This window comes from Crocodylus porosus, unplaced genomic scaffold, assembly GCF_001723895.1.
Source record: "Crocodylus porosus isolate Cpor-Errol unplaced genomic scaffold, CroPor_comp1, whole genome shotgun sequence".
NCBI classification, from domain to species: domain Eukaryota; kingdom Metazoa; phylum Chordata; order Crocodylia; family Crocodylidae; genus Crocodylus; species Crocodylus porosus.
In genome coordinates, this window is record NW_017728949.1 from 8,387,655 (window position 1) to 8,415,169 (window position 27,515).

A 27,515-nucleotide genomic window follows, 5' to 3' on the forward strand; every position below is an offset into this window, starting at 1 on the left:
CCTGCCAGCTGGGCTTGCTCCAACCTGGCTCAATGTGCTATGTTCTCAGGTGCACATTTAAATACAGCACCCAGGAAGCAATAAACTCCAGGCCAAACTCCTCCAGAGTTTATTGGTTTGAATTAACTGCATGTGTGGATGGTCCCTGCGTGAGGTAATGTAATCTACTTCTTTACTCTGTTTGATGCTGGTTTTGTGAAGTACCAGCTCACTATTACTTCCTTGTATAAGGCAGAGGGAAGACCCAAGAGCAGCAGGAAAGGAAAAAAATGCATCTTAGACTTGTCAAGGGAGAAGGTGGTTGATTTCCTGTTAAATGGGAAGTAAGACAGGAAGTGGTTCTGCTCTGAAATTTGGTTCATCACAGACCCTTTTTAACACAGTTCCCCATACTGATATCCCTAAATTTATTTGATCTAATCTATTCAACCTCTGTACCCCTATATTAATTACCATGATGTCCAAGTAACTGGCTGCTGTTCTGTTCTGATGGCTTGAAACACCTCAAGACTGGCCACTATCTTAAAGACTCATGCACATAGGTGAAAGACTTTGTCAAAATTTTCTCTGTTGATGATGGTATAACTCACTGTTGAGACAGAGATAGTCCATGCTAACAGCATTGCCACATCGCAGCTTTATGCACCCTAGGATCTCTACTCAACAATATTCTCAATTTATTACCAATGTTGCATTAGCAGTCACAGGGTTATAATATTTCAGAAAATAAACTCAGCCAAAGGTAAGATTTAACTAATACTTTTTTAAAACTTCTGTAATTGAACACAGTTACAGAAGATGTTTCTTCTCAGTAATTAAAAAAATGAAATATATTCATTCAGTCCTCGTGAACTTGTTAGTGCTACAGTTTGTTGATACTGGACTCCCTAAAATGAGTCTATGCCTGGAAATGGGAAATGCCTACAGTTTCTACTGCCATGAGTTAGGATTTCTGTACCCAAAAGAGGAAGCAAAGACTTTCAAGTGGGTGATGTGGAGATAAGGACAGTTTGGCCTTATAAAGAACAAGAATACTGAGAGTGCTGTTGATAGCCTAGACCAGGGGTATGAAACTTACCTGAGGCCCTCAGCATGGAGGCAGCTGCTGTGGCTACCACAGAGATGGTGACTGCAACTGCAGTGGCAGTGGGTCCTGAGGTGTCAAGGGGTCCAGCAGCAGTGGGTCTAGGGCCCAGGGGTGTTGCAGGAGTGGGGGGCTAGGGACCAATGAGGGTTTGGGCATGGCTACTTGTCTATGGGCATGCCCCCCAACTTCTAGTAGCCTCCTCACACACAGCTCTGGGTCCAAGTATTGAATAAACCCCCTGAACAGCTCCAGGTTACCTGGAGAAGGTAGAAGCAGCATAACTACCACCAGATGATGCTATCTGGACATAAGCTGGAGACAGCTTGTCTGCCATGGGGGTGGAAGGAAGGAGAAGTGCAGTTCCCTATCATAAAATCAAATAATCATAGAAAATTGGGTTGGAAGGGATCTCCGGAAGTCATCTAGTCCAACCCCCTGCTCAAAGCAGGACCATCCCCAACTACATTATCTCACCCATGGCTTTGTCTAGCTGGGTCTTAAAACCCACCAAGGATTGAGATTCTACCGTCTCACTGGGTAATGTATTCCAGCACTTTACTACCCTCCTAGTGAACCAGTTCTTCCTAATATCTAACCTAAGCTTCCCTTGTTGCAACTTGAGACAATTGCTCATTTATCATCCCTGAGTTGGAGAGCTCACCTTGGAAGTGACTTATTGCTCTCCACCTAGAGATCTAGAATGCTTGTACACTCTTCTTGCCACATGTTCCAGCACTGGATTTGAATGCCTCTTCCTAGCCATAGTTTCAAGTAATCGCCACCTCACAGAAAAGGGTGTTTAGGTCTACTGGGCTCCCTTGGACTAAAGAAATCAGCTTGTTTTGACCACTCCTGTTGTGAAGAGGAATTTCCATGGGATCTTCTCTTCCTGCCTGTGGGTGCATCTAAAAGCACGCATGTGCAGGGACACACGTTTCTCACAAATATGTGCTGCTGCTTTTTGTCCCTGGATGTGCCCCTGCAATGTGCCCCAGTGTGTGACAGAGTGACCTGGGTCAGATAGGGGAGGCTGGGGCAAGCACCTGTGGGGTCCTGGGGCCTCCCGGGACAGCAGCAGTGCTGAGCCAGCTGCTCAGAGCCTGGCTGGAAGCCACACATGCACACTTTACATGCACCACAAGCCACACATGCACACTTAATGAGATGCACCCATTCACTCTATATTCATATAGAGACTACCAGTTTCATTGACAACTGAAAGTCAAAGCTTCTAAGGGAGAATGGCAAAAATTGCAATCTGCACATGTGCAATAATATTCAGTTAGTTTTGAGGGTCTTATGAAGCCCTTTTCTTAGGCCATGTATAGATGAAACAAGAAGCGTGTGTGCATGACACTTTAAAGTGGGCTAAATGATTTTGCACTGCTGTAGTGGTGTCAGTGTTTGCACGCATTGGTGGCATATTGCACCTTAATTCCAGCTGCTGTAGGAAAGTCAGCGGTGTAACGCGCCTTAAATGACTTGGGGCACAGCAAACTAAAACTCCTTTGAGGAGTTTTAGTTTGCTGCCCCTACAGCCGAGGAGCAAAGCACCAGGCTTTGTGCAGCTCCATGGCTCTGCAGGAAGCCCTGCAAGCAGCCTGGCAGCTGCCCAGGGAATCAGGCTCAACCAAGAAAAGCGTTGAGACTGACACACACACACACCCCTATTTTACCCCTGGAGCCTGGCTGCCTGCCTGAGCTGCGTGGGGCCCAGTGCTTTGCTGAAACCGCCCAAGACCGGTGCCTGTGAGCAGGTGTTGCCTGGGGGGGCCCGCTGCTGCTGTGGAGGGAAACCCCCTCCCCCCACAGCCCAGGGACTGCTCTGCCTGCTGGCAGCTTGCCCTCCCCTCCCTGCCAGAGAGGTAGGTAAATCAGTGGGGTGTGTGCACAACATAGGGGTTTAATCAGCCCTAAATTGAAGTGGTGTTTTTTAAAACCCACTGCTTCCGTTTAGGGCCCCTGTTTCATCTGCACACACCCTTAGGGACCAAACTCATATATTAGCATTGGGTAAGTATAATCACACCAAAGAATCCTTTTACTTTGTCTATGACCACAGAGAGAGAAAAAACTTATAGTGAACCAAAATGTTTCTTGTTTGCTGATGAACAAAGAAGAAAAATGCCAGCAATTCATTTAACAGGCCTTTTAAGCAATCATAAGAATTTATAGGCACTCATTACATAATAAATTATAGAAATAAAATAGCAGGTGTTATATCTTTCAGACAATGAATTAAAATTCCTTTTGACAGCATCAAGAAAACAGCTTCCAGATCTGTCCTCACCGAGTGACTACAAAGGAAACAAGTTGTAGTTAAAAAGAGGGAATGTTAATGACAGGCCTATATTGCTGCACTCTGCAAAATGTTGCAAGCACCTCAGCACTAATTTTCATCTTAACAATTTATTTTGATCCTAGTTACACAATTGGATAAACTGTTTGAGCTACCATGAGTAAAAGTCAGACACTATATATTTTCATTTACTTCAGCAGTTATCTGTCTGTCTAACACAGTTAGTGTTTCCCAGAACACAAGCCTCTTTGGCTCCTAATAGGTCTGTTTAAGCAAGCTGTGAAAATATTGATGTATTCATATTTTTACCTTTTGCCTTTTCCTTGTCTTTTTTCATTTTAATTCTTTTCTCCTCTCTCATCAGTGCCACTAATGTAGCTAAGTTACTTCCTGCCAAGACAATGAGAACCATTCCCTCTGAAGCCAGCATTACTGACACTGCTAACCTTGATTTCCATAAATGATTGAACAGTGTACTGTATAATTTAGGCCGCAGACATCCAGGATCTTCCAATGCTTAGAGAACTTTTAATCTTTCATGTTGCAACCTAATAGTAGCAACCAAGACTGGCACAATGTTCTTTACCTTTTATTCAGATTAGTAGCAGCAATGCCAACATGTCTTTTATGAATCAGTAGACTTTACTTGTGCTTTTTGTGCCATGAATTTGCCATGGATTATTTTAGTGTAAAGGAGATTTCTGTAGGCTGTACCCTTTTCCTCTCATTGCACAAGTAGTGCTACTTAACTGTTGGGAATTAAAACGTGTTTGAGTTAATCCAGTCATTCATAATGCAGAAGTAATTTAATAGCTTTTACAATAAATAGATTTGTGTTGGCAAGTGTTGTTCTGTTTGTTTTGGGTGTTAGAGCTTTGCTGAGATTAGCTGGATAGGAAGTATTTCCCAATGGTGTTAACAACTGAGCTCACAGTGTTGGTAGAAAGCAAAAATGCACTGAATTATGTGCGCCTCATAACTGATAAAACTTATAGTGCAAATGTGTGACAATGGTTTCATTGTAGATCTGTTTATTTCTCAGGTTGGATTGCACTTGGGACTGATCTTTAGTTCAAAAGTAGAACTGTCTGGCTCCAAGCCTATCCAAATCTCAGGGCCAAATCCTCATCTGCTATTAATCTGTGCAGCTTCATTGGCTTCAGCTGAACCTTGAAAATTTATGCTAGTATCATCTGCCTTCCAGATATCCATCTCTTCCTGAAACTCTTTCTCCAAATCAGCACCATTTGAAATTCAGATAGATTTTACCTTTGTTTTGGAGTAATTTGAAAATCTAACTAAAACTAAAAGCAAATAGTGCAGTTCCTCAGGTATAGAGAGGTTCTTATATTCTCTTTGAAAATTAAGATTTTTATCTGGGCCTAAACCCTGCTACTGTTAGAAGGAGGGGGGAAATAAAATACTATAGGGAAAAGATTTAAGGAATGCTTCAATGTTAACAGATATGGGCCATATGCAGACTCTCATATGGGTTAAACTGGTTCAAATCTCTAACACAGCTGAAGTTCAGTACCCATAAATCACTTTCAAAATGGCCAAAACCAGTTTAAGATAAACCTGGTTGGCTATAGAATTAGACTTAACTGATTTAGGTTAAATCAGTTTATTGAACTTCTGTCCCAGTTCCCCTCCAGATGCAAGTTAACTCTCAGTCCCCCTCATCCCCTGATGCTTTGCACCTTCACAGGGTCGGCAGGGTAGCCTTGACCCAAGCTGTCTGCTCTAGCTGAGCAGGGAGGCATGCTCTAAGGCACCCCAGTTTCTGGACTGAGCCACTGCTGGCATGTGGCTACATTTCTAGAATCAAAAGTGAATGTCTATTCACTTGCTTATCAGTTCATTTTAGACTAATCTGCAAAGAATTAATCAATTCAGACTTAGACTTTTTGAATGTTGGTACTTAACCTTGCAGGCTAATGTTTCTAAGGTATTGTTGGGCAAAATACTTAAAAATAATTGGTGGCAATCAAATTTTTTTTTTTGGTTACTGGTATTGTTTAAACTCTGCAGGCGTAATATATGAAATGATAAGGCCCTTCATCAGAAAGGTTTGCTGTCTTAATTCAAAATCTGGAAAGCATCTTAGTGAAGTTACTGCAGCTATGCAAGAGTGAAAAGGTCCATCTTCTTAGAATAGCTTGCCCACAAAAGGGTCTAAATCAAATAGAGAGTTTCATGAGCAATGATAGCACACTGTGTTTCCAAGACGAGAAAGGGAAATGGTGGACAGATTCTGAAGGTTTCATATTTTTTGGATACCAGCTAGTTACAATGATTTTTTTTTTCCTGCACCCCAGTCTCTGTCTAAATCTGCAGGAAAGGACAGGGGCTCTTTTTATTGAATGCATGCTTAAATTACAGGAAATAAATATAAAAGTTGTTAGTTTTATGAAATCTATTGATCATATTTTAATGTGTTATATCAGTATGAAAAAGGTTGAAAAGAAAATCCAAGAAGTTTTAAGCCTGATTTTCAAGTGCAAGATGGCCCCTTTACATCACTTAGATAGTATACAGACAGCTTCAAGTGGCTCACTGTAAAATAGCCTTCCTATAAATGAGAAAGAACCAGGCCTTTTATTTACATATTGTAACAGTAACTGTTATAGATCACAAAATGTTTTACAAAGGAAACAGGTATCTTTAACATTATGTTATGCATAGGGAAGCTGAGGCATAGAGAGGTCAAATTACTTTCCCAGTATCACCAGCAGACTCAGGAAGAGAACTCAGACATCCTGAGCACGTCCAGACAAGTGCTGATATGTGGTGCTGCAGACCCATCTGTGGTGCCATATGCTGCACATACAGACATTTCCTGCACTGCTACTTTAGAGTTCAAGGGCATTTTTTGACCACAGTAGATCCTGGGGTTAGAAAAAAAACAGGCCTAAAAGAAGCTGGGCATTGCCCCATTTTTTTGCAGCAGTTTTTTTTTTTATACCAGGAGTTCCTGGTATTAAATGTTGGTGCCACATGCAGCATGGTGAATGGTTGCATGTGTGCCGCATGTGGCTTGCAGCTCCTCAAACAGTTTTGAGGTGTGCCCCCTGAGTCCCAGTCTAGTGCTCTATTCATGAGGCCAGGCTGACTCATATAAGCACAGGTAAAAAGCCTGATGCTTTTTACACATACAGAAATAACTTGCATGAAAATAAATCCTGTTCTGAGTACTAAAGTAATGTTATTCTGCAAGTGATAAGTGTTCATACTATTTAAAAGAAGTTTTCATTTTCAAGGTTGTGAGCAGATGCATGTTATGAACTATGTAGAGCAAGTCCCCAGCTAGTTCAGATTATCATGACTGCGACAAGGTGCATTTCTTGAGGTTCTATATCATCGTGCTTAAAAGCAAGAAATACAGCTTCTAAAGGAAGAGTAGGTGGAACTTACTTCTTAGGAACTTTCCAGCAACCCTATTTAGGTTGGAAAATGCTGCTTAGTGTGAACAAAGACTTCTTGTGGGAATTTGCAAGTTACAATGAATCTTCTGCTAAGAATGTTTTTCTCACCAAAACAAGAAAGTATGTGTGTGGCAGAGCAGGACCTAATTCTTAAGACCAGTTTAAGACATAGTGGGCACATCTACATAAAACTTTTTTTTACCTTGGAGCTGCCTAATAAGCTCTGCAATAGTTTCAGCATCTACACATGCGGTCCTATTAGTCCATAGTAAACTAATTAACTCTGCCATAAGTAAATAAAAGTACTATCCTGTGGCGGTGTTATTTAGTGCACAGTGCATGAGTAGATGCTGGCAGGTCTGGCTAGGGTACAAGGGTGCTTCAGTGCAGGTGCTGCCTGCCAGCTAGCCCTCACACTAAAACACCCTCGTGCCCCAACCAGCCCCCCTGAAACATGCTGAGCAAAGTCAGAGCAGCCTCAGGCAGGCAATCTGACCCCCCAGTCTCCCTGCCAGCTGGGGCTGCTTTAACATGGCTCAGCACACCATGGTCCTGGGCGTGTGTGTAAACATGCAATATGCCCCAGACGTTATTGCATCGCATTAATTTCATGTGTAGATGCACCCAGTAAGATCAAGTTCAAGTCCTTTCTCTGGCTTATTTCACACTCTGAACTTAAATTTTATTTTCCACATTCCAGATGATGCCCTAACTTCTGGGCTGCTAGATACTGGCTACTTGGTAGGGGTGGCTCTCATCTTATGCAGACATCTTTGAAGGGCCTTAGTTTCATTCCAGTTTACAAAAGGAACATTTCTGAAACCTCTAAAACTTTCCTGGCATAGAAAACCTGTTGCTCACTTGGCTTTAGCCATAAGTTATAGCTTGGCACATTTTGTACAGTTTAAGAACGTTAAAGAGCACATGTCCAACCCCAGCATTACTGGAAAGCATGAAAGTGCTGGCTTATTAATCTAGCAAATCACTGTACGTTTTACAGATTTTTCAATGCTTCTGTTTATATCCTTGTCTAAAATCTCTATCCACTGTAAACAACCTTCCCTATAGATATAGATTCCCCTCCCCCAGATCAGACCACATAGCATTATTTTGCACAGGCAACACATCAGAATGCCTGTCAGGGCTGGAAGTGCTGAATAGGCTCCACTGTCTGTAGCACATTGATCGTTCTGCTGAGCCACAGCAAATTTAATTAGTTTATTTTAAAATTCCTCTGCATCCTGCGGGTGAGTAAAATCAATGCAGGCTGGAGCCTCATTTCTACAGAGCTCATTTAATGTAACTAATTACTGCACAGAGGTGAATGGTGTGCTCTACCGAGGGTCTGTGCTGTAGAATGCAGCAGTCACTTGATATTAATTCACTGTCAGAATTTTATGAAACCTTCCTCTTCAAGATGTAATATTTAGGAAGCAAAACCTGTCAGATGTTTCAGAACAAAGCTAAATACAAATTAAACAAATTGGTGAAAAACTGTAATTAACACAGCCTGTTGCCAATAACATGGAGTGCGTATGCACACAAAGCCTACAATAAAGGTATATTATAAAGCTAAGTCAAGCACTCAAAAATTAGGAAATGCCTGAGTTGCGGTTACCTTTGCAACCTTCATTCAGTTCCAGGTGCATTTGTTTTGATAGTCCTTAATTACCTGATCACATATAATTTTATTTCTATTTTTTCATCATTTTTAACATGGTCCAACCACCTTATATCTCTCTACTTTCATTCCTGGAAATATCTGACATCTTTTGCTGAATCTTAAAAAAAGAAACAAAGAATAACCTATGATAGACATCTGGCCTGGAAGATTTGAATGTAAAAGGCTGAAACTGGGCAATATCTTAAGCAGTTGAAGTCTGGATTAATAATGGGCAGTGCTGGGAACTATAGGTATGGACACCTTTACCCATAATGTATGAAGTAGGTGTTCAAATGTACATATGGCAGTTCAGTAGCTAATGCCACTGGTGAGCAGCGAGAACTTTGGTTCCCAGCTACCTGTTGTACTTTTAAAAATCTCCTTTCTGTCCTTTACTCAAAGATATAGCTAAGAGAATAAGGGAAGGGTATCTATGATAAAGATGCACTTGTGGTCCTTTAAACCCGCTAATTATCATGGAGCCAAAGCATTTCTTCAAATAAGTAAAAGGGTGTTCGGGGAGTACTACAGATATTATCATAACCTATTCATCTTAAGCTTGTTAATGGCTACAATTTTACGAGTGAGGAAGGAATAGTTTGAAGAAAGGATTTTAAATAGAGCTCTAGAGCCATATCTTCAGCTGCTGTGAACTGATGCCACCCCATTGCAATCAATGAAGTTTTAGAGTTTTACCCCAGCTGAGGTGTGGTCCAGAGCATTGGGAAGCTGCCCCTTACCTGTCCCCATCTGACAAAAGGCTTTTGGTATCAGCTGGCTTGGCTCCAGACAGCTTCCAGGCTTCTGTACCAGGACCAGCGTGAAGACTGCTCCTTGTTGGCTCCCTGATGTCTACATTCAAAGGAGGTGGGCAGAGCAAAGGATCTGAGCTACTATGCCCCAATTGACCAGATTAAAAAAAAATAATAACGAGGCCCGGTCAGAGCTGTTATGATGCATTTACACTAAATTCAAACTGAGCCAGAATTTAATATATTTGTTGATATTTTTGTACAGGAGCCAGAGAGCCTTCCTGGTTCTTTAACAACTGGACACAGCAGCCTTGACCCTCTACCATCTGCTTAAAAAGGTAAGACTTTTTCACAGGAGGTCTCATGTTTTCACACAAAGGGTAGCTCAAATGGGAGAATTCATGAAAGGAAGAATATTTCATTTTACTGAGCTCATGCCTTTATTCCCCATTCTTTAATTTTATTAAAAACCTTTATATCTTGTTGGTGGGAGCTATCTCTTCCACAACAGTCTCAACATACGTCTTCCCTTAGCTTAACAACAACCGTATGCATAGCTCTTCTGGAAAAGACATAAGACTGGTTTATTAATAAAGGGAGAAAATACAAAAGAGGTGATAGTGTTACTGTGAGAAGCGCTAATTTGACCCTATCTGGAATACCATAACCAGCAGTTCTGATGAGTCATGCCATTAGGAAGGATATTTGATGACTTGGAAAAGACGGGGTAAGGACGACTGTAACATTACCTGGTCTTCGAAATTTTAAATGATGAGACTAATTAAGAGATCTGGACTTCTTGTCAGAAAAGAGGGAACTTTGAAGAGGTCTGGTTTTTAGAACTATGAAGAAGATTGATAAGCACAGTCCGTGCTGCCCATGTTCTCGGGATAAAACAGAGCTATTTGTTTTCCCATGCTGCTGCCATATCTGATTATTCAGCACAGTTTGAATTACAGGCAAATGTAGTCCTTGCTTACACTGGCAAATGAGTTCAGTATCCAAAGGGTAGAATATTAAACTTTTAGAACTGGTACATTTGCACTAAGTGGTTCCATGTGAAGGTGAATGCAGAGATAAAATCAGTTTCTCAGTGAGACTGGTAGAGCAAAATCTGAGCATGTATTGCCTCACTCCTTAGGTACCTATGCAGAATGCTAAACAGGTCTGGGCAGCATTGGATACCCCTCTGCCAGTACTTCACATAGGTGTAAATGACTGCACCGGATGCAGCTCAGTAGAGATTACCTTCATTGGCATTAATGCGGTTTTGCCAGTTTTCAGCACTTTCCTCAACATAGTTCTTTTGTGAAATCAAACTTAAGAGATTGTTATAGTAATTAATAAAGAGGAAGTAATCAAGAAACTATCTACTAGATCACCAAGCAGCAAAGGCAGGTTTGGTTTTGATGAAACCCGGCAACTTGTGTTCTGGCTACAGTTTCTGATTTTGCAAACCCAGGAGTGAATTTGTTTTTCAATTGGTAGACTACAGAATTATACAGTATTTACATCTTGTAAGTTTTCCCTGATGACTTGTAACTAAAATAATGCCCCTCCATCTCCCTTAAAGTAATCTGTGCCCTTTTTTAGGCTGCCAAGAGAATTAAAGATTAAAGAGTAAAAAATGCAAACATCAGCCAGAGCTTTAGAAAAATGCAAGTATGGTGGTTGACACTGAAGAGAAAACACTTTAATTGCTTTAATAATATAAGAGCCAAGGTCTCACTCACTTGCTCTCTCTTCCTTCTTCCATATATATGCACCTTGTAAAAAGAGACAAACACAAAACCAAACTCAGTTTGCAGAACTATATATAAGAACATCCACAAATCTAGAAATTTTCAGAACAAAATGCCAATGAGCAATCCATATCTGTATTTTTTTTTTTTCTGAAACACTCCTGTCCCTACAGGTTTTTAAATCAGGAACCAAACTTGCCCTATCTGTGAAGGGTTGCATGAAGCTTCTGCATAAGTACCAGTCACACACTCTGCACTCCCCATCCTTTCCTTCTGAGCATATGCCATGAGCCACACCATCAGGGGCTAAGGGAAGCCAAGACACTAGTCCCCACACTCTCCGCACCATCTGGCTTGAGTCACGCTACTGCCAGAGCTTCTTGTGGGTCAGTGCCAACATGTACTTGCCGGGCATGATTTAGTCCTAAATAACATGTAACATTATTCTGGTAAGAGCATTTGTTGCATCCCAGGGTATTTTTTGCTAATATGTGAAGGGACTCAGTGTGCTATTCCTGAGAAACACAGCAATGAAAGTCCAGCCCAGCAGGATGAATGTATCCTCTGGATTCTAAACCGCCACAGGGCAGAAGCTGCCACCAGCTTTGTTCAGTCCCTACCAAGGCTGGCAGTGGGAAACTGAGCAGTGCAGAATCCTCATCAGACTGGATCTGTGCCAGCATCTGCTGGAGTGGTGAGTGTGCAAGGCTGCTGGCAGTGGTCCTGAATTACTGCAGCAATTTTCCTGTGGACTCTGCAACTCCAGTGTGGCATCTGTATGCAAGGATGAAGGCCAGAATTAGCCAGTAAGACTTTAAGTAAAGAATAGGCAAGTGCATGGTCCATATCCTTTGCTCATTGCTTGCAGTCCACCAGAGATAAAATATACCTCCATAGTGTATTATTTATGCATGCATTGTCTCTCATACATGTAAATATGAAGATGGCTCTTCATGCCCTGCCTCTAATGATCAAACTAAATTTCTGCACTGGAATTTAGAAAATAGGTACTTCGAGAATTTCATTGCATTTTTACTGAATGCAGTGCCAGAGCAGGCAGCAATTTTAGTAGTACACAATTTCTTTTAAGAATCTTATGAAACTCTAGCACTTCTTGCTAGATCTAGTTCACTGATCTAGTGTTAAAGAGAAAATAATGCAGCTGTGCCATTTTTATAGCTAAGAATTTGGTCAGTCCTGTGAGTTATGAAATAATCAGAGCATTTTCATTCCTGAGCCTCCTTTTTTCTTTATACTTGAAAGTGTACAGTGTCTTAGTATGCTTTTATTGCCATAGCAGCTATTATAGTCCTGATAATGGACATGGTATCCTACATGGCCTACAGGGAAAAGTTATGGTAAAGAAGCCAAAAGCCAAAGAAAAGAAGAAATCTATTTGTATATTTTACAAAGATGGCCCCTGGGTGGGCATGTCAGGTATCAGCAGAAAGAGGGGGAACGTAGCAAAAGCAGAAACATCTGTGTGTCTTTAAGCACCCACTTTTCAGCGTGGGGACTCTATAGCAATGTTCCATAAAATGGGGAGCAAGGCTTTCTTCAAACCAAGGATGGAAAATTTTGAGGTATAAAAACAACACATTTACCTAGACTCCAAACTAAGTGCACAGCTGCACAAAGTTTTTTTTCAAAATAACAAGATGAATTATAAAACCTTCCAAAGCTATGTCAGGTTGACACTGCTATTGTCTTTGGTTAGTATTTTTAGATTGGTTTATTTATTGCCTACACTTGCATATCTTTTGTTCTTGTAGGTCTAATATTCAGCAAGTTAGAAAAACGGACAGAATGATATTTAGCAAACATGTTCTGAATTACAGGCTCAGGAACTACACATTTCAGTAAGGATTCCTAAGGATCATATTTTGTTTGCATTAGATTACACAATAAACAATTTGGACATGGATCTTTCTTTTTATGCTTTCTGTAAGGGCTCAGGTGCATACTTTTACACCTTTTTATATCAATAATACATAGGTGTTATTACAGACTTAGAGTTTCTCTTGGCATTTGATTGGAAATGATGATTATAGAGAAAGGAACTGGTTTCTAATGCTTTAAGCCCCTTCTGGAACCTCAGTGAAGTGGTGCTGATTCTCACCAGTTAAGGACTTGGGCCCTAATATTTACAAATAAAAGGTTTTTTGATTTATATATAGAAAGATTCTCCAAGCTGTATCTCAGTGTGTCTTAGTTTTAAACATCAGCATTTGGCATCACCTACTATATCATGGGGGATGGGGAAGAAGGGGAATATGAGAGAACAGACTATAAAAGTATGGTATACAAATGTTGAGGGGGCTGGGGCACATGACTTATGAGGAGAGGCTGGGGGAACTGGGCTTATTTAGTCTGGAGAAGAGAAGACTGAGAGGGGAATTAATAGCAGCCCTTAACTACCCAAAGTGTGGTTTGAAAGAGGATGGAGCTGGACTGTTCTCAATGGTGGCAGATTGGCAGATGACAGAACAAGGAGCAATGGTCTCAAGTTGCAGCAAGGGAAGTTTAGGTTTGATATTAGGAAGAATTTTCTCACTAGGAGGGTAGTAAAACACTTGAACAGGCATGAGCGATGCGTTCCCCCAGAGGCTGGTGGGGGGGCACAGCGACCACCTGCAGGCAGCAGTGGCGGTGGCAGGGGTGTGGCGACAGTGAATGGGAGCTCCTGCAGGCAGCCACAGCAGTTTCAGCGGCGGAGGCGGGCTAAGCGGGGAGCTCCCGCAGGTGGCTATGGCAGTGTTGGCAGTGGGAGGGGATGGCAAGTGCCAACCGATGGTCAGTGACCACCCCCAGATGTTGCCGGTGGCAGCAGCCAATGGTGGTCAGTGACCACCCACAGATGCCACTGGCGGTGTTGGCAGTGAGAGGGAGGGAGAGGCAAGCAACAACCACCCGCAGGCACTGCTGGTAGCATCGGCGGCACTTCTTTCAGGGAGTGCACTGCCAATCTCACAGGGTGCACATGCACCTGCGTGCACCCCCTATACATCACCAATGGGAACATGTGACCCAGAGAGGTTGTGGAATCACCATCCTTGGAGGTTTTTAGGACCCAGCTGGACAAAGCTTTGGCTGGGATGATCTAGTTGAAGATGGTCCTGCTTTGAGCAGTAGGTTGGACTAGATGACATCCTGAGGTCCTTTCCAACACTAATTTTCTACGATCCTATGATTCTTATTGTTAACTTGGTGTTGCCAGTTCTTTGTGATGATCCCATCGTTCCTCAGTCCATCCTGAGACAGGCAAAAGGTAGCAGTGCACATTGCACATTTGGCAGGTGGAAATTTTGGACTAGAAGGGATCTCCTGAGTCACTGGATCCAGTCCCTTGCTACTTCAGACCCCCATACCATGTAATACCTTTGAGAAATTTTCAAGCACCATTCTAAAATCAGTTAGGTTTTTTTTGGTTTGTCTTTGGTTTAGCTGGGGGTGGGGTTGGTGTGTGTATGTGGGGCGGGGGGTTCGGTCTTTTTGTTTGGGGTTTTTTTGCCTCTTCTAGTTCTGTTGGATGACTGTTCCAAAATCTTGCTGCTATGATGGTTAGAAACCTTCCTCTTATTTCCAGCTGATACGGTTTATACCTGTCAGGCTAAATAAGTAAAGCTGTTTTAGTCTCCTTTCATATCTATCACTTTCCATTCCCCTGTATCTTAGCAGCCCTTCTTTGTATATGTTCCAGCTTGAATTTATCATTCTTGAACACAAGGGACCAGAACTGTACCTGGTGGGAGCATGTACATGAGACACTAACTGTGAGGTTACCTAATTAGCTCCACAGTAAAGCATCAGGATCTACATGTGCAGGGCTGTTAGGCTGGAGTAAATTAATTACCTCCACTGTAGGATAGTACTGCCCAACACAAATACTATCCTATAGTGGAGTTATTTACTCCACCAGAACATATGCATAGATGTTGACCAGGGCTGGCTGGGGCACAAGGGTGCTACAGTGCGGGGATACCTGCTGGCTAGCCCCACACTGTAGCACCCTCATGCCCCAGCCAGTCCCTCCAGAGCACTTTGAGCCAAGTCATAGCAACCATGGGCTCACAGGCTGACCCCTGGGGCCCCCTGCCAGCTGGGGATGCTCAATTCCAGCTCAATGTGCTGCAGTCCCGGGCACATGTTCAAACAGCTTGTCTAGGAGCAATAAACTCTGGTGCAAATTGCGCTGGAGTTTATTGCTTCATGCTAATAGCACATATAGATGCACCCACTATTACCTATGTTTTATCAGTTAATTAGTCATCTGCCAGACTAGAAGAGGCATTGCTCATAGTTGCTGATCAGTGGAAAGGAGGAGCAGTGCCTATTTCCTCTAATACTAATGATTAATAATAATAATAATGATGATGATAATAATAGTTCAGCTGAACACGCTGAGTCACCATCATATTTTCAAAACTTGTTTACAGCTGGGAAGTAGAATTGTTTAGGCTGGAATTTTGCAGCTAGAGATGGTACCACCTGCTGCAAGCTCTTTAGTAAGCACCATAGCAGCTGTTAAAAAGATAGGGGGAGCGGGTAATTTTGTTTTCACTTAAGCCAGTATAAAGGGGAGGGGAATTTTCCCTTTATTTTTGGGACCATTTTTAGTAGGATAGTAGTGGCAACGCAGGATAGTGATTGCAGTTAACTTGGGCATGCCTTTAATGATAGCTACTTTTGTCATATTTAGTAGCCAACATCAATATGTTCCATTACTGGACAGCATTATAGAGACAGAGGGTAAAGAAACAGCAGAAGAAGGCTTCTTTATCTCAGGATGCCTGATGAAGTCATTTTACCTGCAAGAAGGTTATATTGGAGCTGTGGAAAAATTAGAGAGGGTCCAGAAGTCAATGACCAAAATGATAAAGTGTATGGAAGGCATGACATATGAGGAAAAGTGAAGAGAACTAGGCATGTTAAATTTGGCCCTATTTAAGTCAATGGGTGTTTTGCCATTGAGTTCAGAAAGGGCAGGATTTCACATACAAAGAATCTTTTAAAAACTATGTACTTTATGGGATCTTGCATCTTCAAGAGTGACAATCCTGGGTGCTACATGGCACAATCCATCCCTAAGCTCAAGGAGAATGGAAAGTATATATGGTGAGCCAATGTTCACCTGTCACACACTTTCTTGAACCTTCCTCTGAGACAAGTGATATTTGCCAGTGTTGGAAACAGTGCAGTGGACTGCAGTGACCATGACCAGTGCTTGCGTGATCAGGGGCAGCAGGGCAGGCCCTATGAGGAGAGGCTCAGGGACCTGAACCTGTTCAGCCTCCACAAGGGAAGGCTGCGGAGGGGATCTAGTGATCTGTTACAAACTAGTCAGGGGGGATCAGCAGGCATTGGGGGAGTCCCTGTTCCCCCAAGCACTACCAGGAGTGACCAGAAATAACAGTCACAAGCTGGCAGAGGGTAGGTTTAGGTTAGATATCAGGAGGTGCTACTTCACAGTCAGGGTGGCTAGGATCTGGAACCAACTTCCAAGAGAAGTGGTGCTGGCTCCTACCCTGGGGGTCTTTAAGAGGAGGATAGATGAGTACTCTTTTCTGCCATGGCAGGGGGTCGGACTTGATGATCTGCTCAGGTCCCTTCAGACCCTACAAACTATGAAACTATACTCTGGGAGCTGCCCTCTTCTGGTATTCTTATCTACCAGGAAGCATCATAAGGTGGAAGGAAGTTAGTTATTTGGAAATAAAGTGGAAAAAATATGGAAAATAAGTCACTTTATTACTAATTTTGAAGTTTTAATGGCTTTTTGTGTTTTATTTTTATATTAGAATATCCATTTCTTAAACCATAACAAGAAATCCATTAATGGTAAATAGTTTGATGTGCACATCTAAATCTTGTTCTGAACAATTATATTAACTATTCCCCTAAAGAGATGGCTAGTGGGAATAGTTTTGGGTATTCTAACATGAAAAGAGTTTATGAGAACAGATTCTTTGATATTAAAGAGGAAAAATTATGAGAACAACTGTTTGAACCTTAATATTCTTTCCAGCATAGCTGACAAAATGAAGCCCTGCAGAATCATGACAAGCAGTCATTACAGATGATTTTTTCTTGTTTTTTTCTTATAGCTGATCTTTTTTTCCTCCCATAGTCTTACCCTCTTCCTTTTAAATGACTAACTCCACCATTTCCTGGGGGAAAATGTTTATTTTTACAAATATTTTTGACATCAGTTTGTTCATTTGAAAAAATTATAACACAAAAGAATAGGCTGCCTTTTTTGCCAGGTATAATAATTACTAAAACAAAACAAATACAAGTTTATTAAGCTGATTATGCTAAAGTAGCTGCTGTGAACAATAACTTTTTACTATATCCTCTTTATTATTTTATTATGGAAGTTGCTTTTAGCCACTCTCATCAACCTGACATCTCAGGTTGCTTTGTGCTAAATTTATAAACGCAGAAGAAAAAGATGCTCCCTATTTCACAGTGCTTTCTATCAAAATGTATGACAAATTATGGTTATAAGCCTACAGGTAAGATCCTATGAAGAGAGATTGAGGGAACTGGATCTCTTCAGCCTTTGCAAAAGAAGGCTGAGAGGGGAACTTGTGGCTGTCTACAAATTCATCAGAGGGGGCCAGCAAGGAATAGGGTATACTGGTTACCAGGGCGCTCCTCGGGGTTACTAGGAACAATGGCCATAAACTGATGGAAAGCAGATTTGATTAGACATTAGGAAAAATTTCTTTACAGTGAAGGTTGCCAAAATCTAGAATGGGCTTCCAAGGGAAGTGGTACTCTCCCCTACCTTGGAGGTCTTTAAGAGGAGACTAGACAAGCACTTAACTGGGGTCATCTGACCCCCACACTCTTTCCCTTTAGTATTCAGTTGTCTATTGGCTGTCAAGTTTGAGTAACAGTAAGTCAGATTCTGCTATCTTTATTCATATTGAATTATACTTTACAGGAAGTGGTGGAAGTATTCATAAAACAAAGTGTTAATTATCATAACTAAGGATATCTTGGCCATTCTTGATTTTAGTCATGATTTACAATCCAGTACATTATACAGTGATGCAATATATTGGGCCAACTTCATTTTTAGCACTGGCTTGAGATGCATATAAATAACTACTATAGTGTAAAAGTTGACTGATTTAAAAATATGTTCAGTATTTGTGGGCAGACACTTTTGGACTCCTTATATGTGCAAAATCCTACGTAAGAGTGTGAATCGAAGAAGAGTATCAAAGAAACTTGCATTTATAGAAGTGGTCTTGTTGTGGTGATGAAACTTAAAACATTTTATAAAACCGTAGGGATGAGGTGACAACAGGGAGGATCCCACAGATACAACATAAGAGAAACCACCAGTCTAGAGCAGGGGGTCAGCAATGTGGTGGAGCAGAGTCTGCTTTAGCCACATGGTTAGCCTCAAGTGTGGGCTGCTTCCAACCTGGTCCATGCTGCTGCCACCACCACTACAAATGCACTTATTGTTCCTCACCACCATTGCTTCTTCTGGCCACCCAGCTCCTGCGTGGGAACCACCCCCACCAGTCCAAAAGTCCATGCCACTAAAACCCTCAGCCCCATTGGGCCAGATAAAATGGCTCCATGAGCCAGATCCAGCCCATGGGCCATGGGTTGCTAACCCCCAGTTTAGAAGTACTGCAGTGGGATTTGGTATAAGGAACATCAAGAATGCCCACAGGACTGAAATAAACATCATCATTATTCATTTGCCATATTTACTTGAATACATGACAAGGTTGTTTTCCCTCAATTGGTATGGAGACCCCCCCATCTTATAATCACATATAAGGAAATCCTACTAAGTTCACTGTCTATTATTGAATCTGCCAAAAGCACCATGTGCTCAGCAATGGAAACCAACTACAAAGCTGAGGAAGTACAGCCAACACTGAGCATGGCTATAAAATACATGGCTCACATTGGACAAACATACTAATGGGAACTTTTTAAAAACATCTTTATCACTCTACATTTACAAAGCTTCACATACTGAGCATCGTTGTTTTCCCAAGACTTCATATTGCAAAACAACTATCAAAAACATACAATTACATTTATTAAATCCTTAAAACACATGCATCAACTTCCCACAAAAAAATCCTTACAGAACTCTGTTTCTTTGTACAGAACCCCATGAGTATCAATTCACCACCCTCTAAAAAATTACCAAAACCCAATTACTTCAGTAACCACCTGAAACTCTCCATCCATCCCATCAGTCCTCTCTTCTGCTTCAGTGAAACAAGTATGTCCAGTCCTTTTTCCTCTATTTCTTCTCTGCCTCCTCTTCTCCAATTTCTTCCTTGTCCTGATCAATGTAGCATTTCAGTTCAGGCAGCCCTGGCTTCAGGCACTCTCTTTCAGTGAAAGCCAGCCCCTTAAAAACCCAGAGGTATCTTAATTGCCACATACTGGTTTTAATACTTGCTAACAGTGCCCTTAATATTGTGTCCTCAGGCCCCTTTGGCATGAACCAATAAATTACTATCTCATGTTATGGACTGGCTTATTTTTTTGATACTAATAAATGACATACCCTTTTCCTCATAACCTTTGCATATGTACACTCCCAAAGCACATGCCCCTCTGTTCCTTCATTCCTGCACCTCTCCCTTGAACACTGCTGTTTTTGCCAAGCTCCATCTATGTTGTCCCTCTCTCACCAGCAAGATATTTTGTATGATAAGACAGGCTAGATCAGCGTGCTCCCCTTTCTGTTTGTCAGCCACGTCCCTCCACACTTTCTTCACTCGTCCTTCTGTAAGGTCCCTCACTTGATGCCTTCCTGTCCCTCTTGTCTCTCAACTGTTGTCAGCCTCTTGTGAACTTTCAGGACCTGCAACCCCACCTGTCCTATTTTGTACCTCCTTATAAAACTTCCCTTTCTTATGTAATGAATGGGAGGTTGCCACACCCATAGCTTTTTCCAAGAGTATCCATACATTCCCCATCTTCTCAAGATCATACCTGCCAAAAATGGGCTAAAGCATGGTTTCCCTTCCCGTTCTGTTACTGCTTTATCTACGGCACTTAATGTAGTTTGTGTAAACAAACAACCCTATCTCCGGCATCCCCATCACCCTGTCTCTCTTGCTTTATACGGGTCTATCCTGGCTAGCCTTTCTCTTTTGCCTTTCCAAAAGAACACATATATTTCCCTCTGTACTTTCACTAACTGCCACCATGATAGTGGAAACACAATTCCGGTGTACAAAAGGATAAGCAGTAGCACTGCCTTAACTGCTGTCACTTTTCCAGCAAAGGACAGTGTCCTTCCTGTCCGCAACTATAATACTTGTTGAACCCTCACTGTTACCTTTTCCCACACTTTATTTCTTTTCCCTTCTGCCTCAGGTGGGATCCCTAAAACTTTGATCTCTCCCTCCACTACTTGCAGTCCAAGCTTCTCTAAGTCCCTCCAGCTTCCCATTCCCATTATAGTTCTTTTCATTTTGTTTAATTTAGTCCCAGTTGCTTCACCACATGCCATTGTATGTTGTAGTACCCTTTCAGTTGATAATTTGTCTCTAACCACTACATTGATGTCATCCACATAGAGTGCACACTTTAACTCTCCCCTCCCGCTATCATTATCCCACTTATGATTTTATTTTTCCTTATTCTTTGTACCAGCAGCTCCATTGCACATACAAACACTATTGGTGACAGTGGGCACCCTTGTCTTACCCCTGTTTGGATTTTAAAGGCTCTACTCAAATGTCCATTTATTAGCACTTGACTTTCTGCCTCTCTGTATAACTCCTACCAGTTTCTCTGGGAAACCCATGTTCCTTACTTCAGATATAAAATCATGATCCACTCTATTATATGCTTTATCCAGATCCAAATTTGCTACTGCCATATTTAATTTCCTCCCTGAACATGTGCCAGTGTATACCTTATTAGCCAAATCAAGTCTGAAATCCTCCTGCCTGGGACTGCTCAGATTTAATCTTCACGTATTACTTTTTTCAGGTTCTTCTGTATTCTCAAAGCCACCGTCTTTGCCAATAACTTGTAGTTTGTATTTAGTGGGGTAATTGGTCTCCAGTTCTTCAGTAGCTTTTTCTCTCCTTTCTTGAATAATAATATTACTATTTTGTTTGTAAAGTCTTTCCCCACCTCTCTTTTTCCCACTATTTCTTCAAAAATCTCTACTACGTCTATCCTCACCCATGGTGAGACTGTCTTATACAATTCCACAGCTAGTCCATCTGCTCCTGGAGGTTTTCCTCTCTTACAATTTTTTAAGCGCTCCTGCACTTCCTTTAATCCTGTTTTTATTTCTGTCTTCTGTATCTCCTCTTCCTCTATTTTTTCTTCAGTCTCTTCCAGAAAAATCTTCATTTTCTTTATGTCTATTTCCTTCTTCTGGTATAGTTCTTCATAGAATCTCCTCATCACCTTCAGCACATCCTCCTGCTTTTCCACTCGGGCTCCATCTTCTCCATCTGTGCCACTTTTTGCCTTCTTTACTCTGACCAAAACGTATCAGGATCATTCTTCATTTTGTTTCACCCACAGTGCTTGTGCTAAAAATATTTTCTCTTTTGTCTTAATGTTAAATCATCTTTCCAGCTACTGCTTTGTCTCTTCCAGCTCCCCTCATACCTGTCTTCCTTCTACGGCTTCCTTTAGCAGCTCCTGCATCTTTCTTTGTAGCTCTCTGTGTTCTTTAGTTCTTCTCCCCACATTTCTTCAGCTTGTTTTCTTGAACATTTCTCTTGTCCTCTTCTTCACCAATATCCAGTATTCTTTGGTACTCTTAAAATATTTCTTCAAGTGTCAAAAAATACCCTGGGTGAAAAAAACGGGGCAAGCCGGGATTCAGTCCTCCAAGAGAGATGCTGTGGTTTCTGGCCAGAGCATCTCTATGCTGCTTCTGCTGCCCCAGCACGTGGGGCATGAACCCTTACTGTGCCAGGGCAAGCAGAAACGTGGCAAGGATCGTGACTTGGGAGCTGTCACAGGTAAGTAGGGACATGGGGATGAGGGGTTTTATGGATGTGGGTGGCCATGGGAGGTGGCAGGGGGGTATTGGGGGTATGTGGAATGGCAGGGGGAATGTGTGGTCTGTGGGTGGGTTTGTGGAGTGAGGGCTGCTGCACACCTGCTCCCATGCCCACTCCCTGTGGTGCCAGGGGCATCAGACTGTGCCTCAGCTGCAGCCACAGCCAGCAGTGATGCAGCGCTGCAAGACTGGGCTTTATACATGCTGAACAGAGCCAGCCCAGGTCTCTCAGTGCCATATTGCTGCCGGCTTTGTACATGCTGAATAGAGCCACTGACGCAGCGGGTGTGTTGGATGCAGGTGGGTTGGGTGTGCATGTGTTGGAGCTTCCTCCCTGCCTCCTCTTTCTCATGTAGTCCCTATCTCCACTTTTTCTCCAAGCATTTATACTCCCTCTCCTCTCATATACCACATTCTTGTAGGCAGATTATGTCTGCCTTGACTTGTTTTAATACTGGTTAAATCTTTTCCCATCTTGTCTTTGTTAAGACAATCCTGACATTAATTGGTGCTATTATTGATGCAGCTGTGCTTGTTTTAACTGACTGCCTGTCCCTTTAAGGTTAGTCAGTGCTGCTGCTCACTATGGTCGACTCCACCCCCTCCCCAACTCACATGTCCTTGTTTTTGCACTCAGGGAGCCTTCCACTCTCCTGCCCCTCACTGTCCACTCTGGGCTGGAGCCCAGGGGCGTTAGCAGTGGGAAGCTGCTTTCCAGCTCTGACTTTGATTCTCCTCCCTATTTATCAAGTTTCTTTTTCCTGATTTTCAGCCCCTGTGTTTTTTGCCTCCCCTTCCCCCTCCCCTCCCCCCAACTTTACTTGCATGGGCATTGGGACACCTGCAATATATGGGTGCCTGTACACATGTGGGGAGGCTGCTCCTACACACTAATTAAACCACGCCAGAGCAGACTCAATTATTTGAGTCTGCTGGAGCTTGCTAATTAGTGTGCTCCAGTAGCCTCCACATCCTGTGTATTTAGCATCCCCACCCTTCAAAACAGTGGTGGGGGCACTTTAAATAAAGCTTATCAAACAACCTGTAGTCCAGGTGCCCCCACCACCATCGTGAAATACGGAGACACTGATACATGAGATGTTGCAAGCACTTTAATCAGAACAGTTCTCAGAGCTGCAGGAGCATTTAGAGACCTCAGTTTGGAACTGCACAGTTTTCATGCACAGAACAAGACAGTTCTTGCCCCAAAAAACTTACATTACTTAGACAGAGAAATGACTGGGATTATCTAGTTGCGGATGATCCTGCTCTGAGCAGGGGGTTGGACTAGATGACCTCCTGAGGTCTCTTCCAACCCTAATTCTATATGATTCTATGATCATTGTAATCCACATTTTATAGATGGGGAAACTTGGTGATTTGCTCAAGGTCATCCAGTGGATTACCAGCTAATTGAACTCAAATCTTGTATGTCCCAGTCCAGTCCCTAATCATAAGGCCATCCTTCCTTTCAAAAGCATACTTATATTGTTTGGGTAGATACCAATACATAGTAGTGGTAGCAGGAAGAGCACTGTATAAGGCCTTCCACTCAAATAAAATAATCTTGTAGTTAATCTACTTAGAGCAGAGTTTTCAGCAAAACATGCAAATGCTTAGCATCCTTTGCCCAATTTTGGTAAGTTACAGAGAAGAAGACGACAATGGAAGAAGACAAATTACCAAAAAGTAACTTTCAGTCATCCAGCCAAGAGGTGACACAACCATAATTTCAGTGTTCCATAGCTAACAAAGGGTAAAGCTCTTTAGATAAAGCACCTCAGAGTTGCTAATGTCATTAATCTCCTGGAAAACCCCTGCCTAAGAAGAACAAGCCAAGCCAACATCTCAAGGCAGAGGAGAAGAGGATTTTGGTTTTAATCACTATGGCTGCATGCAGATGTCCAGGGGTAAAAAAAAAAAAAAGCCTATAAAAAAGCAGAGCGGCGCATGCGGGGGCAGCGTGCATGGCTCAAAACCAGAGCTTGGCCAGCCAGAGCCATTCTCTGGTTGCCAGCCAGGCTCCGAGTGGCAGGATCACCACTGCTGCAGCCCCAGAAGCCCCCCAGGACCCCAGGTAAGCCTGCTCGGGCCAATCCAGTGCTGGCCCCCATAACCCCTACCCCACCCGGGGTTATCTGTGGCATGCGAGAGGGTGCAAGGTGTCCCGCTGCTAGTTGTCCCCGGGGAACCAAATGTCCACACTCATGTGGACACAACCTTTGAGGCTCTTAAAGACTGTAACATTCTCCTGACTATCAGTAACCTGTGTGGGCATGATCCAGAGCTCATTGAAATCAGTAGAAAAAAATCTTATTGGCTGGGATACATGGAGACATGGAAGTGGAAGGGGATGTCTTGGGTCATCAAGTGTTGTCCGCTGTTATTGTACTTCAGTGGGTATTGGATCACAATTTGATTAAGTTAGTAAAAGCCAATGCTGTACTCTTACATTTGCATCAATCCTGGATGGGAGTTCTGCCTATCAGTAGCTGAATTGGGACTGTAGAATATTTGGCATGTAATAATCACGTACCAGAGCCTGAGCTGGTACAAACTAGTGAAATCCATTAACTTACTTTAGACAGGTTATATGTGTTGAAAACCTGGCCCTAGAGTTTACTGTACTCTAAAATAATTGATTCTTGAAGTACTAAAAATGATTCCCCCTTACCAGATTACTTAATTTAAAGGGTCATAATTCATAAGGTCATAATTCATGGAATGTGTATGTTTAAAAAAATTCCTTACTATTAAATACAGTACTATATTCTCAATTGCCAACATAAACTAAAATAAAAATAAAACACATCAAAATTTACAAATGGAATAGAAATCAAAATGCATCATACTTTTGATGCATCTCTTGGATCACAGAAAATATTCCTTTGCCGTTCTGACTGTCAGAGCTAAAAACACCATTAATATGAGAGTACATCTTTGTTTCAAACCAGATCCTCCTAGCATGGAATAGAACATGCATGTCTATGTATATACTACTTGAATGGAATATTGTGTGACAGAATTGGCTAAAAGCTGTTCTGTCAGCTAAATAATTTCCAAAATAAAGTATCCAGCAAAATAAATCTGTCTGAGTATTTCTACTGCTTGTTACTGCAGAATGCTGTGGAGCCTCTGAAATTACTGCAATGCAGCAAGTATACTACCACTGTCTTTTTCATAAAGGTTAAAAGTGGATTTTTTTGTTGTTGGGTTTTTTTTTCCTGCAACCACGTGGGTGGCATTTTAGTAAAGTTCTCATGGTAACAAACAGAATTTAAAAGCATTAGAGCCAACAAAATTGATCTTGTATGTGTGCTTAAGGTGGGTGTTAAGGCATTACAACCACAGTGTTGGGTATTTCAGTGTCTTTGGGGCAGAGATAATAAGGCAAGGAAAATGGGGTAAAGTGTTACTGAATACCAGATTTTTTATGATCTTTCTTATGCTTTATTAAAGAGGAAGTAATTAAAATAATAAGGGGCTGTAATTAAAAGTAGTTTTATTTGCTTTTAAATGAATTTGGCACCCCGGGTACATCACATCATGATCTTGAATTGCTAGCAAAGGCAGCTTTATTCAAAAGTATTTTTGTTTGCTGATTGAGAACATTTGTCAAAAGAAGTATACAAACACCTGGAACTGAAGATCCCTATATGAGTCAAAGGTCTGCAAGTACACATTGGCCCCTTCAGCTTGTGTGGTTAAAGCATCCAGTCTGTATCTGACAGCATAAGATGGAGTGATGGGCTCTAACTCCTGACCCCAGAAGGCTACATCGTCAACCCACATTAGTGCTGGGTTGACGGGGGGTAGCTTTTGTTGCAAGCTTTTGTGAGGCTTGTACTTATGCCTCTGGAGCTAATACCTTAACCATTCAGCCACTATTCAGTGATTTGCATTGAAATACCATTTATTTTGATACTTAAAGGGCCAGAAGAGCCAACTGAGGCCCATGGGCTACAAAAAAAAAAAGGGTACAAAGGAGGTATTAGTACAACTTGATGCTTTACCTTTTACTTGCAAACAATTTCTGGAATAGTGACACACTTAAATGTTACACACAGAAATTAGGAGATCATGGCTAAGTACAAACTGTCAAAACGCCTGACACTGAATTGATTCAATCTTTGCAAGTTAGGCTAAGCTGCATAGATTGAACCGACAAGCAAGTGAACAGACATTCACTTGGTTATGCCTGCTTCTTTTTCTGTAAATAGCATACATGTGTTAAAGAGTGTTTCTTCCGTGCTTGGTGCTTATAGGGAAGATTTCATACAAGATGTGTATATGCAATTAGATGCTTCATATGCAATCTTGAAAACCTACATAAATAAATATATACAGGTGAATCATCCCATGGGTGCATAACTATTTGCAGGACTGAAGTCTGTGGCTGCCTTCACTCCAGAAAAAGTTGGTGTTTTACAACAGGGTATGTAACACATGCTAGACACCCCACTGTATCATTCTAGTGGAAGCCAGGCATCTTTATTTTTTACTGTGAGGTGGCTAGAGGAGATTGACCTCATATACCCAGCTGCAGCTGACCTTGCCTTGTGTTACCTTACAGTAAAACTTCAGTCACATCTCCACTACAATTTTGCAGCAGGCTACTTAATGGACATTAGGCATTTTGCAGTAAATACACACCTGGCTTTAACAATGGAGACAAAGCCTTTGTAAGGGGGATTTACAACAATATAGTGGTAGAAAGTGTGGAAAATAAAGCTGGTGAAGATATGGAGAAGTATGATAACTTCCTGAATCCAAGGAATATAGTGCACAATACTTAGATGGAGTCCTAGACAGTAAACGCATAGTTTTCTTCTGTGTAATGAGGCCCTTAGATCTAGGGGTGAATCCAGAGCGGGTGCAGCAGTGACACAGCTGCACCCTCCCCTCTTTTGGATTGGACCACACTGGGGAGCCTCTGGAGATGTTTTAAAATTCTTAAACCAAGTGCAAATACTCTCTCCCTTCCCCTTCCTGCTTACAGAAATACTCCCTCCCCACCTCTTCTGCCCATCCCAGTCCAACCGCCCCTCCCCAGCCTGCCTTTCCCTGCTGTCCCAAGGGTGGAGAAACACCAGAGCCATTTCTGCTTGCTGGGCAAGGGCTGGGCTGAGCTGGGGATGGAGCTTCCCTGCCCCCAGCCAGGGAGTGTGCATTAGGGGCAGGCAGGGGAGTGGAACAAGGGGAGGAAAATAAGAGGGGAAGGGGCTACCTCTGAGCAGGAAGGGGAAGGGAGGGGATATTTTCACCAGCTTTAGGACTTTAAAAACTCCTAAGAGGCTCCTACAGTGGAGTAGAGGGGGAGCAGGGGTATAGCCACTTCTTCAGTGTGGGTTGCTGCTCCCACACCTGCTTTGGGAAATCTTAGATCCGCCCCTGCTTAATTCTGTTTGAACAGGTCATCCCATGTGTGTGTCACGAAGCAGAACCAGATCAGTCACAATCAAAGGAAGAAAGCAAACTCTCTTGAACTCGCTTACTTGTTTTGCTCTACCATCTCAGC

General features: G+C 42.2%; 1 protein-coding gene across 18 annotated transcripts in view; it reads left to right on the forward strand.

Moving 5' to 3' along the window:
• MAP2 (microtubule associated protein 2) overlaps window positions 1-27,515 on the forward strand; it is a 364,315-nt gene that overhangs the window by 202,731 nt on the left and 134,069 nt on the right. For all 18 annotated transcript variants that reach the window (XM_019553948.1, XM_019553947.1, XM_019553954.1 and 15 more), the window contains one exon: window positions 9,492-9,564. The gene's annotated coding sequence lies outside the window, so the exon portion shown is untranslated. The remainder of the gene's footprint in view (window positions 1-9,491; window positions 9,565-27,515) is intronic.